At 38.7% G+C, this 12,257-nt stretch overlaps 1 protein-coding gene across 3 annotated transcripts in view; it reads right to left on the reverse strand.

The window, feature by feature from the left end:
• The window catches only part of LOC145663019 (klaroid protein-like), a 98,570-nt gene extending 90,474 nt beyond the window's left edge, over positions 1-8,096 (reverse strand). For all 3 annotated transcript variants that reach the window (XM_081729168.1, XM_081729161.1, XM_081729154.1), the window contains exon 1: positions 7,807-8,096. The gene's annotated coding sequence lies outside the window, so the exon portion shown is untranslated. The remainder of the gene's footprint in view (positions 1-7,806) is intronic.
• Between the last annotated feature and the right edge of the window lie 4,161 nt (positions 8,097-12,257).

Below are 12,257 nucleotides of genomic sequence, written 5' to 3' on the forward strand. Positions count from 1 at the left end.
AAGGCAACTATTCGTCGCGGTCGAAAGTCGCGCAGAAAGACGTCGGTGTCCGGCGCCAGCAATCCGACCGCGGCATCTGGTCGGCATGGACAAATTGTCCGACTGTAGGCGGCAGGATCCTGATGGGGAAGTGAAGCTCAGAGCGGTCCATACGGCTTGTCGTACGGAGACTACTAGGGCGCAAGCCGACCACGCGAAACGCGCTGTGTCTGGTGGTGTGAGGGGCATACAGAAGTCGAGACGCGGGGATGCTAGCAGGAAGTTGATGATGATGATGCTACCGTCAAGGTGTGTGTGACTTACGCATGAACTCGAATTTTGGATGTAAAAGATAATATATTTAAAAGTTTTGGGGGAATGTACGAAAACGTTATTTAAAAGTTTGAACAAAAATTTTACTGACCTTATGCCAAGAGAAGGTTGATGGTAAACGGAAAAAAAAAAATGTACAGGCCCTATTATATGACGAGGAATATACGGGAACGACGTCAACAGTGAATGTATGCACGATTATTTGGTACGTTTCGTGGACGGGAGGTGTCCCATGAAACATGTCACACTAGAATGATCTATGCTAAAAGAAAATTTGGTAGTAATTTTTTGACGCGTTGAATTCGCGAACATTTATTATACGTATAATTACATTGTGAATAGTTTTAGCGTGAACTTTATTTAGTATGCGCGCTCCAATTCTTACGCAGACACGAGAAATTGCACATGGTTAATTTTAACAAAATAATAGGTCCAAACTTGCCTAACACTAAGCTCAATCCAACGAGATTATATATTACGTGCCTGGTGTGGTACTTCTCGAGTAGGCAGAAGTGCACTTTTTGCTTTATTTTTATTTAGATATGTTGTAGATATGTGATATCCCTGGTAACATAGATTGCAAATTATCTATAACTAACTTTAAATTTAATTTTAAAATTACAAAAGATCTTGTGTAATAAAATTTGACGGATGGACGCCATGTTGAATGTTTACATTGTAGTGGGGGTGTGCGCGCGCATGTATAGCGGAAGTTGTATTTCTCGAGTGGTTGGATTCTGTTTTTGACATAAGTAGTAGTAGCAGTAGCAGTAGCAGTAGGAGTAGTAGGAGTAGCAGTAGTAGTAGTAGTAGTAGTAGTACGAGGAGGAGGAGTATTAGTAGTACTAGCAGTAGAAATAGTAGTAATAGTAGTAGTCATGCGCTCCGACTACGTGGGTGATCCGGGGTTTCAGCATCCACACAAATAATCTTGTGGGTGCGGCGCACCCACAACATCTTTAGTTTGGACCCGAGTTCTCTTGCATTTAAGCCAGCCGTGTTACCGACTGAGCTAGGGCAGCCCCAACTTATCCTTAACTGGCATATTTTACTTTATTACAGCACGGCCCTTTATGACTGTGTTCATAAAAGATTTTAACTAAAAATAAATCAGTCAAATATCGAGACTTCCCTGAAAACATATAGGCTAATACATCCCACATGCACTCACACAACTTTTGGAAAGTCGGCGCCGTTGGTAGTAGTAGCAGTCATCGGCCCAAATCTGTCTTAAATATTGGGGGGAGGGGGGACAGGTAAGACCGTTCCCATATTATACATATATATATATATATATATATATATATATATATATATATCATGAGCCATGTTCAAAATATTTATGAAGTTGAAAAAAATGCTGTGAAGGATCAGGGGAGCAGAATTGTCTTCAGTGGCGTATTTAGGAGGCTATCGGGCTTAAGCTCCCCCGAAATAAATTTGTTAGTTTTTCGCATTCCACGTACAACAATAATCCTTCTTACTATTTCTAAGAATGTCATTTACTTTCCATTTTCTTATGCTCTTTGTTCAGAAATAATACTGTATTTGTCAAATTTCATTCCATGTAAAAACTGCGTCCTTTTGTTCTTTCTTTCGCCCTTTCTGCTTTTCTGTTTCTTTTTCTTAACGTTACTTTCTTTCATTTCGCTTATACTTCATCGACCGTTGTCAGTTGTGATTCAAGTTGGCCGTCATCAGTAACACAAAAAGTAAGAGGAGTTGACAAGCGAAAATGGTGTACCACACCAAGTTGCGCGGATATCAACATGACAGGACTTTAGTTATTATAACAAAGGAAAAAATATATCTTTAGTTATTTATAAAAGAAGGATTTATTTGAATTAAAGAAAATCAAACCGGGGGAATAATTAGCCCGGGAAATTAGGAAGGCCAAGAGGATGCTTCCTTTTCCTTGTATGAATAGAATAAAGGGTTAGATTCACTCCTAAATTTTTGTATCATATCATATAGGATTTATCGGTCTGCAATTCTTGCCATTTTACTTCAATTTATGCATAAATTAAAATATATTTAATTCTCAAACTCAGGTGGGCAATTGCCCACTTTCTTCCTCGTGTTGGGCATAGCCCCTCGAAACAAAATCCTAAATATGACATTGGTTGTCTTCAACATTGAGAGGTGGGCAGATTTGAGGCTTATTCTAGAGAAGGGAGATGAAACTCATATTTCGGTAGATGAATCTGATCGACTGTTGTAGAGTATATTATATATTGGGCGGTGTAGTTGAAGTAGTAGTCCATATCAGTATTACAAATCACTGCAGTGAACACATTCTGAAATCTGAATACATGCATTTTTATAATTGATATGTTTCTAAATACGCATCAACAAGATCCACGTTAAAATTGTTTTATAATAATATAAATAATGACTTCCCCAAAACTATGAAAAAAAGAATATCAATTATGTGTGACGCCACCAGGGGCGGATCCAGGGGGGCGATCGGGGCGATCGCCCCCCCCCCAGAAAAGAAAACTTTCTTATTTTATATATATAAATAAAACCCATCCCAAAGTTTGGAGCCCTTAAAAGTAGCAGTATGACAACCTACCGCCCCCCCCAGAAGTCGGTCCTGGATCCGCCCCTGGACGCCACAATACTCTTTGAGCAAAATGATGATAATCTCAATAACATTACAGGAATCGTTACAGAAATCTGACGCATGTCATATACTCTTTAGTTAGCAGATGTAACCTTAAGATTATGGGGGAAAATATTCCAGCAATTGAATTCTTTTCTTTACTTACGAAGCATTCTCTCTCAAAAGAAAAATTGGGACACGCGGAAATACGTAAGAACAAACCATGGTTTGAACTAGCGGAGAAGAGAAAACAGGCAAAATTACATTGGCTACAAAATCCGAATGAAATAACTACACAAAATTTCGTAGACATCAGGCGAGAAACTCCCAAAACTTTTAGACCAAAAAAACGCGATTTTTTGAAAGCTAAAATTTAGAAACTTGAAGATAATAGTAAAAATAAAAACATTCGGGACATGTAAAAAAGGATAAACGAATTTAAGAAAGGCTATCAGTTTCGTGCTTATATTAAAGAAAGCTGATGGAACAGTTCTCACTGATACACATAGCATTTTAAATAGATGGAAGGATTTCTTTGACAATTTGCTTAACACGCAGCCAAAAAATTATGTGCGTGGAGAAAGAGAGATACACACCGCAGAACCGTATATTCCAGAACCCAAACGAATAGAAGTAGAAATCGCTATAAAGAAATTAAAGAAACACAAATAACCGGGTGCAAACGAAATTCCGGCTGAGTTAATTTTAGCTGGAGGACAAAAATTGTCGAACAAGATACACAAACTCATTCTCCTTATCTACAACAAGGAAGAATTGCCACAAGAGTGGAAAGAATCAATCATTGTTCCAATCCACAAGAGAGGCGACAAAACTGACTGTAATAATTATCGAGACATCTCTCTTCTGTCAACATCCTATAAAATCCTTTCAAACATTCTATTAGTAAGATTGACCCCATACGCAGATGAAATTATTGGTGATTATCAGTGTGGATTTAGACGAAATCGATCAACTATCTACCAAATATTTACCATTCGCCAAATACTCGAAAAGAAGTGGAAATACAGTAGCCCGGTACATCAACTATTTATTGATTTTAGAAAGGCTTACGAGTCGGTTAGAAGAGAAACATTGTACAACGTTCTTACAGAATTTGGAATACTGAAAAAGCTAATTAGATGAATTAAGACATGTTTAAATGAATCCCAAAGTAAAGTCCGGAAGGGATGCGCACGAGACGAGTCGAGACAGGATTTTCCTGACAATTCGAATCGAAATGAAATGAAATGAAATCTGTAAGTTTTACGTCCCACGGTTATGCCGGTTAGGCTAAAGGAGACGGTGATAATGAGAGATGAGTGAAATGGTGGAATGAAGAAAGTGGGAGGAAACGGGAGTACCCCGAGAAAACCCACGAGCACGGTGTTTGTCCACCACAAAGTTCACTTGGCGGGGGCTGGGATCGAACCCGGGACCCCAAGCACCAGAGGTGAACGCTCTACCACTGAGCCACCGTGCCCCCCAATTCGAATCGAGACACGGCTCTTCCAATAGAGAAATATACAATTTTCGAGTCGAGACATCACTTTTACCAGGGGCGGATCCAGGACCGACTTCTGGGGGGGGGGTTGTCACAATGTTACTTTTAAGGGCTCCAAACTCTGGGATGGATATTATTTATATATATAAAACAAGAAAGTTTCCTCTTCTGGGGGGGGGGCGATCGCCCCGATCTCTCCCCTGGGTCCGCCCCTGTCTTTTACAGCACATTTTCGAGACAAGACAGCCACAAATCTTGTATTGGAGAACCAAAGAAAGAAATGCAGAGGTCTTATTAAACGTCTGCAGGGACAAGGGTGTAGAAGTAAATGCAGATAAAACTAAAAAACTAAATACCTGGAAGTGCGTCGGGACCGTAATACGGCAAATTATGAATGCGTTAAAATATTAAATAATACCTTTGATAAAGTGGATACTTTCAAATATCTACGATCAATATTAACAGATGAAAATCATATTCATGAAGAAATTAAATGTCGACTAAAAACAGGAAATTCGTGTTATTATTCAGTTCAAAATCTCTTGTCGTCGCGAATTCTCTTGAGGAATTCCTGCGTGGCTAAGCGGTTAGCGTACGTGTCTTTGGCGCGGGAGACCCGGTTTCGATTCCCGGCGGGAGCTCATGTGGTTCGGATTCCACGTTAATCAGTAGGTCCACGTCTCATATAGCCTCGCTGCTGAACGGGACGTAAAACTCAATCAATCAATCTGTTGAGGAATTTGAAGCTTAAAATATATAAAACGATAATCATACCTATTGTTCTCTATGGTTATAACACATAGTCGTTTACTCTGAGGGAAGAACATAGACTGAAAGTATTTGAGAACAAGATGCTCAGACGAATATTCGGATCCAAGAGGAACGGGAATGGGGAATGGCGGAAACTTCATAACGAGGAACTACATAAATTATACGCCTTACCAAACATTGTTAGGGTCATCAGGTCTAGGAGGCTTAGGTGGGCAGTACATAGATATAGCCAGGATGGAAGAAAGTAGAAACGCTTTCAAAGTGTTAGCGGTAAGACCAGTCGGAAAACGACCATTAGGAAGACCTATGCACAGACGGGAAGACAACATTAAGATGGATCTCGCAAAAATAGGAATACAAAGTAGAAACTGGATCCAGTTGCTAAGGATAGAAGTCAATGGAGAGCTTTTGTGAACGCGGCATTGAACCTCCGGGTTCCATAGGCTATATATTTAGTTAGCTTACGAAGCATGAGTAGATATCTAGGCTGATACTACAAATAGATTAAATGCGCCTTTACTGAAAAAATGGGTTCTACTGACATTGGATAGTCTATATACTTTTCATATGCTAGGGCCTAGGGGAGAGGAGGAGATAAGATTTCATATCAGGTTACGTCACGCACAGTCGCACGCCTTCATTTTCATTAAAAATAGAAAAGCCAGAGAGAAAGAAATTTCATCTCTCTGTCCTTTGTGGCAGTCGGACACAAATCATAGCACTTATCTGCAAAAAGCACTTTTCAAATAGGATTATTGGGGGATCCTCCTGTCCCAATGTTGGGGGCATGTCCCCCCACTTCCCCGGAATTTGTGCCCGTACCTACAGCTGAGACAACTTTCCAGCATGAGGAGAGGGGTATATCCTTCTCTGGCATTTATTGCAATTTGTGCCCAAGTAGCGGAAGTGTTATTAATACATATTGATGAGACTACTAAACGCACTACAGCACTAAGTTCAGTTTGAAATACTACAGAATACGATTCGTTTTAAAAAATGGAAAAGCCAGGATAAATCAATTTCATCTTACATTCCTTTGTGGCAATCGGACACAAATGATCACACTTATCCCAAAAAGCACTTTTTAAGTCAGATTATTGGGGTACATGTCCCCCTCGACCCCCAGGATTTGCGCCAGTGATAGCAGTAGTAGAGTAGTCGTCGTAGTGGTAGTAGGAATGTATGGAGATTCCATATCGTTGTGCTGTCTGTATTCTTGGTTCCTTATTTTGTGGAAAGGAATAACTTGGTACATTGTTGATTGCCAACATGTCACTTTTTCATAATAAGGTACCGATAATATATATACCACAACGATATGGGGTCTCCACATATGCTGCAATAGCCACACAAGCGTTGTAAAGAATTACCCCTACTCTACTATACACTTTCAAAGCGGCCCTACCTAGTGATGCGCAGGTGAAGCGTGTATTATACAGTTTATCCCCAAAATATTACAGCATGCTTTATGTACCATACAAACAGTAAAATTTGCTTTGCTCTTTTGATTGTCAATCCATGACTAGAAGAATTTAACTATTCTTTCTGCTCTTTTTGCCACTGAGCTATTTTCTGAAGATAGCGGCAGTCTGTCTATTCACTTGATAGTGACAGATGCAAAGTGCAATGAATACATAGTGAATCTAAATATATTTTAGGGGGCCGCGATGGCTCAGCGGTAGCGCCTTCACCTCTGGCGCTTGGGGTCCCGGATTCGATCCCAGCCCCCGCCAAGTAGACTTTGTGGCGGACAAACACCGTGTGCGTGGGTTTTCTCGGGGTTCTCCCGTTTCCTCCCAATTTCTTCATTCCGCCATTTCATTCATTACTCATAATCACCGTCTCCTTTAGCCTAACCGGCATAAACGTGGAACGTAAAACTCAAAGATTTCATTTCATTTTCCAAATATATTTTATTATGAGAGTATTCAATCAAGCTTGTAGAACATGTTGGAATAAGTGTGGGATAAACAAGATTATTATTTTTAAAAAGAAAGTTATTACACTTTGTCTCCTGTTGTACGTACTAATAAATGATAAAAGAAGAGTGCAGGTAATTATTGACTCATGCTCTTACAAGATTATTTCTACGAGAAAACACTATATCTATGGCATATATTCCAAAGTTGGGCGTCCGCTTTAATCAAGTTTTTTTCATTGTTATCTCCTTTCCATACTTTCTGCAATTTGTTATTTGGTTCATTAATCCGTGGTCTTCACAAACTTTCAAAAGATTTTGCTTGTTATCAATGTATTCCTTCACAAATGTTAAAATTGCTAGTTCATTGCCCTTGTACATTCGCCATATTGGTAACATAAATGCTCGTTTCTTTCCCACAATGCAACTGTTCGGTTACCTTGCGCCAAGTAGTTCCTTCCGCTCGCCATATAGTCCCATGTTTATAACCGCTTATATATAACAAATAAACAGTTTTTTCGAGACTTTTATATATTATCAAGCACACAATCGATCAAATTATCCATATATTTCCTGTAAATTTTAAAAATTTTGCTAGAAACGGACGCCCAACTTTGGAATTTAACCCATATCTATATAGAAATTCTCTTCTGAGGAATGTTCGTCAATGTGCATGAAGAAAATCACTGTAGTAATTACCTTTTGTTTGCTACCATATCACGTTGAGTTCATTTGTTACGCAATTATAAAGCTTCTGGAATTCCTAAAATGCACTTAACAAAACGTACACATACACATCTATCTCATACGATTAGGAAGGATAAATATAAATGTGAAATAGTTTTAGTTGTTTATCGTAATGATGTTGAATACTTTTGTCACTGGTCTTTCTTTCTTTTCTTTCATTTTTCTTTCCATCTCGTGGAGAAATTGAGCTTTTTATTGGCGTTGATATCAAAGCCATCACCACTAATTTAGACAATGCGTAAATACAACCTTTAGCAATATTATGTCTATCTAACATACAAGTCTTCCCTATGTCTACATTTTGGTTCTGCTGTAGTTTTGGTGCACCACACTTTGGAAGATTTACAGGTAAAATTCAACAGCATGAAAAGACATGTTTATAAGGAACAAATTTTTGCAAGCAACAGAATTAAATACAAAGTAATACAGCTGTGTTTTAGGTTTACATATGTAGAGTTACTAGTGTAAAATCATTACAAGTGCTTTACGACGGATAAAATAAATGAGTGCATATGAAAGATGACTCTATTAGATGCTACTTACCATATTTCTGGGGTTTATGTTTACAAGTGGAGAATGAAACCATGACAAGTGCTAAAGAAACTCATATCACTGCCAAAAGCCCACTTCTTTTCACCAGGCCCGTATCCAGGGGGGTCTAGGGGGCCGCCCCCCCCTAAATTTTGGCTGGCCCCCTAAAATTTTCACGGTAGGCTTGCAAATGAACTATAATATGGTAATATGGTTGGATCGGGCTCCCCCTAACTTCAGCCGTGCCCCCCCCTAAATTTTTGGGCTGGCTACGGGCCTGCTTTTCACTACCCTTGCTTACGGCCATACTCACCATTGCTGACGTGCCTGTTCCCTTCGGACGCATCTCCGCGCTAACGCGTGGGCCCAATAAGCTTCATCGCCCTGCCCTGACTTGGTTAGATAGCATTCGTGCTGTTTAGGGACTACATAGCACTGGTGGGTTTGTGTGTTTTGCACTGTACTTTTTATGTCACACATCCAGAAGCCGTATTTATACATAAATAGTAAAACAATTGTAAATTTTCAACAATTACTTCTGGTGGCCACCTCGAATTTTATCTATGCCAAGTGAGATATTTTCCTGTTGCTCAGTGAAAACCTTTTAGAGGACAACAAGAAGGAAATTAGTGAAAGAATTATTTCTCAATAATTCTTTCTAGTGGTGCACCAAAAGTAAACCAGTACGTACATTTGTAATAAATCAACTTTAGCACTGAGGGCTAGATATTATTGGACTGTCCACAAGGAACTCCACATTTTTTTCTTGATTTTAATTTAAAAGAATAGCATGCTGTATAAACACACACACGTATATATATATATATATATATATATATATATATATATATATATATATATATATATATATATATATATATATATATATAGTATGTGGCGAAACAAACAGTATCTACTGAAATTCGCGTACGGTTGGCACTCAGATGCAATGTGGTATGAGCTGTGAGTGCCACATGTGTGCTCAGCTGTGTGTGGACTAGCGTAGTATGCAGTTGGTGCGAAGATAATGTTGCTCACAACAGAGGAAAAGGTACTTAGACCCTACTGTCGAGCAATATTTTCGCTCATACGGTGGGGCAGCGTCTCACTGCAGGACATTAGCGTGGAGGTCTACTGTAATCCTCTGGGGCGTTAGCTATAGCATATGATGATGAAATTTTCATCAGTAACATATGGTTCAGTGATGAAAAGCCAAGTGTACTTTGATCGCCACATCAATCGACAGTTGATTATTGACCCTGGCTTTTACCCCACGAAAAATCTGTCGTTATAACAACAAGGGATGCAGCAAGACGAAGCTATTTCCCACACTGCAAGTGAGTCACTTACCCTCACAAGAGTGAGTCTGCTCACAAGAGTTTGGACATCGCTTGAATTCCTGTGGAACAGATTTTCCATATCCTTCCCATTCCCCTCACCTCATGACTCCAGATGCCAACATACGGGGTATGCTGAAGGAAGCAATTTTCGGAACAGATAACTTCCTACCACTACACCGGAGTTAAGAGAAAAGATTCGGTCATTTGCTTTGTCATTCCACCAAACCGTGGTCACTAACATGTTCATCGATCTACAGGACCGCTATGAAGAATATGTGCGACATAATGCTCAACATTTTGAACAAATGATGTGCAGGAATCATTCCTTGTAAATTTACAATATTTGTTGAGTAATATTTAGTTGATATCCATTTGTCAACCTTTCTTATGTTTCATTATGTTGTACAAAAAAATAAATAAATGTCAACGATGTGATTTCAGTACTGTTTGTTTTGCCGCATACTGTATATATATGCAACACACACACACACACACACGTTATATATATATACAGGGTGTTTATAAAAGAACTCCAGGGTTTTAAAAATTCATATCTTATCTATATTATAAAAGAGAACGCACAAATCCTTTGTTAGCTCATCACGCTAATACGGCTGAACCAATTTCTTTTATTTTTGGGGGGTTATTAGGATTTGGACCCTAGATGGTTTTTATCATATCACTTTAATTTTTAATTACCAGTGTCTTGAGATAATTGACCATTCAAGTGTCCATACGTACAAATCCTTTGTTATTAGTTCATCATAGGTAAAAATAAACGTATTTATATGCAACCCGCATGACCGTGTCACTCGGCGGGTTAACATAAATGACAGGCGCTATAATGTTAACATTTACTGCAATTTGAAAGCGAAAAAGTAAAAATTATCTAAGTAACAAAGTTTATTGCGTTCCGGGGTGACCGCAGCGAAGCGGGGTGAACGCTGCTAGTCTATTATATAAAAGAGAACGCACAAATCCTTTGTTAGCTCATCACGCTAATACGGCTGAACCAATTTCTTTCATTTTTGGGGGGTTATTAGGATTTGGACCCTAGATGGTTTTTATCATATCACTTTAATTTTTAATTACCAGTGTCTTGAGATAATTGACCATTCAAGTGTCCATAACGTACAAATCCTTTGTTAGTTCATCATAGGTATAAAAATAAACGTATTTATATGCAACCCGCATGACCGTGTCACTCGGCGGGTTAACATAAATGACAGGCGATATAATGTTAACATTTACTGCAATCTACTATGGTTTTTATCATATCACTTGAAAGCGAAAAAGTAAAAATTATCTAAGTAACAAAGTTTATTGCGTTCCGGGGTGACCGCAGCGAAGCGGGGCGGGTTAACATAAATGACAGGCGATATAATGTTAACATTTACTGCAATCTTCTATGGTTTTTATCATATCACTTGAAAGCGAAAAAGTAAAAATTATCTAAGTAACAACGTTTATTGCGTTCCGGGGTGACCGCAGCGAAGCGGGGTGAACGCTGCTAGTTAACGATAAAAGAGAGAAATATTTAGTTAATTTCTCTGAAACGACTAGCTCAAAAAGTTTTAGTCATACTAATTGGAAATGTTTTTATGAACAGGTGGCAGCGCTGCGGAGCGTTGACCTTGAGACGACGTAGCGACTGCGGTAGTCAGTGAATCAGTGCCGTGCCGTGTGGATTGTTGCGCTTCGCGCTATGGTTACGCCACAACAAAAGGCTCAATGTGTTATTTGGCTCATAGAAACTAAGTCTGTTGTGTGCCGTGCCACTCACGGGGCTCATATTGAACTTTATTAAATTGTTAAAACAAACGTGAAAATGTAAGCTTTCCAATCATGTATAACACATGTATGTACGTTTTTTTTTTACTTATTTTGCCTCAAAACCCCCGGAGTTCTTTTATAGACACACTGCATATATATATATATATATATATATATATATATATATATATATATATATATATATATATATTATAAAAGAGAACGCACAAAACCTTTGTTCCCCTCATCACGCTAATACGGCTGAACCAATTTCTTTCATTTTTGGGGGGTTATTAGGATTTGGACCCTAGATGGTTTTTATCATATCACTTTAATTTTTAATTACCAGTGTCTTGAGATAATTGACCATTCAAGTGTCCATACGTACAAATCCTTTGTTATTAGTTCATCATAGGTAAAAATAAACGTATTTATATGCAACCCGCATGACCGTGTCACTCGGCGGGTTAACATAAATGACAGGCGCTATAATGTTAACATTTACTGCAATTTGAAAGCGAAAAAGTAAAAATTATCTAAGTAACAAAGTTTATTGCGTTCCGGGGTGACCGCAGCGAAGCGGGGTGAACGCTGCTAGTATATATATATATATATATATATATATATACCCATTGAAAACTAGCCAGCTTTAGCGGTGCCAAGGCAAGATTTTATCAGTCTTGAGCAACGTTGTTAATCGTGACGGGTACATATAGCTCGTTTCTGACGTCCCCATTAATCCCCACTATTCATTAATTC

The sequence above is a fragment of the Thermobia domestica genome, chromosome 1, assembly GCF_964235325.1.
Source record: "Thermobia domestica chromosome 1, izTheDome1.hap1.1, whole genome shotgun sequence".
Lineage (NCBI taxonomy): Eukaryota > Metazoa > Arthropoda > Insecta > Zygentoma > Lepismatidae > Thermobia > Thermobia domestica.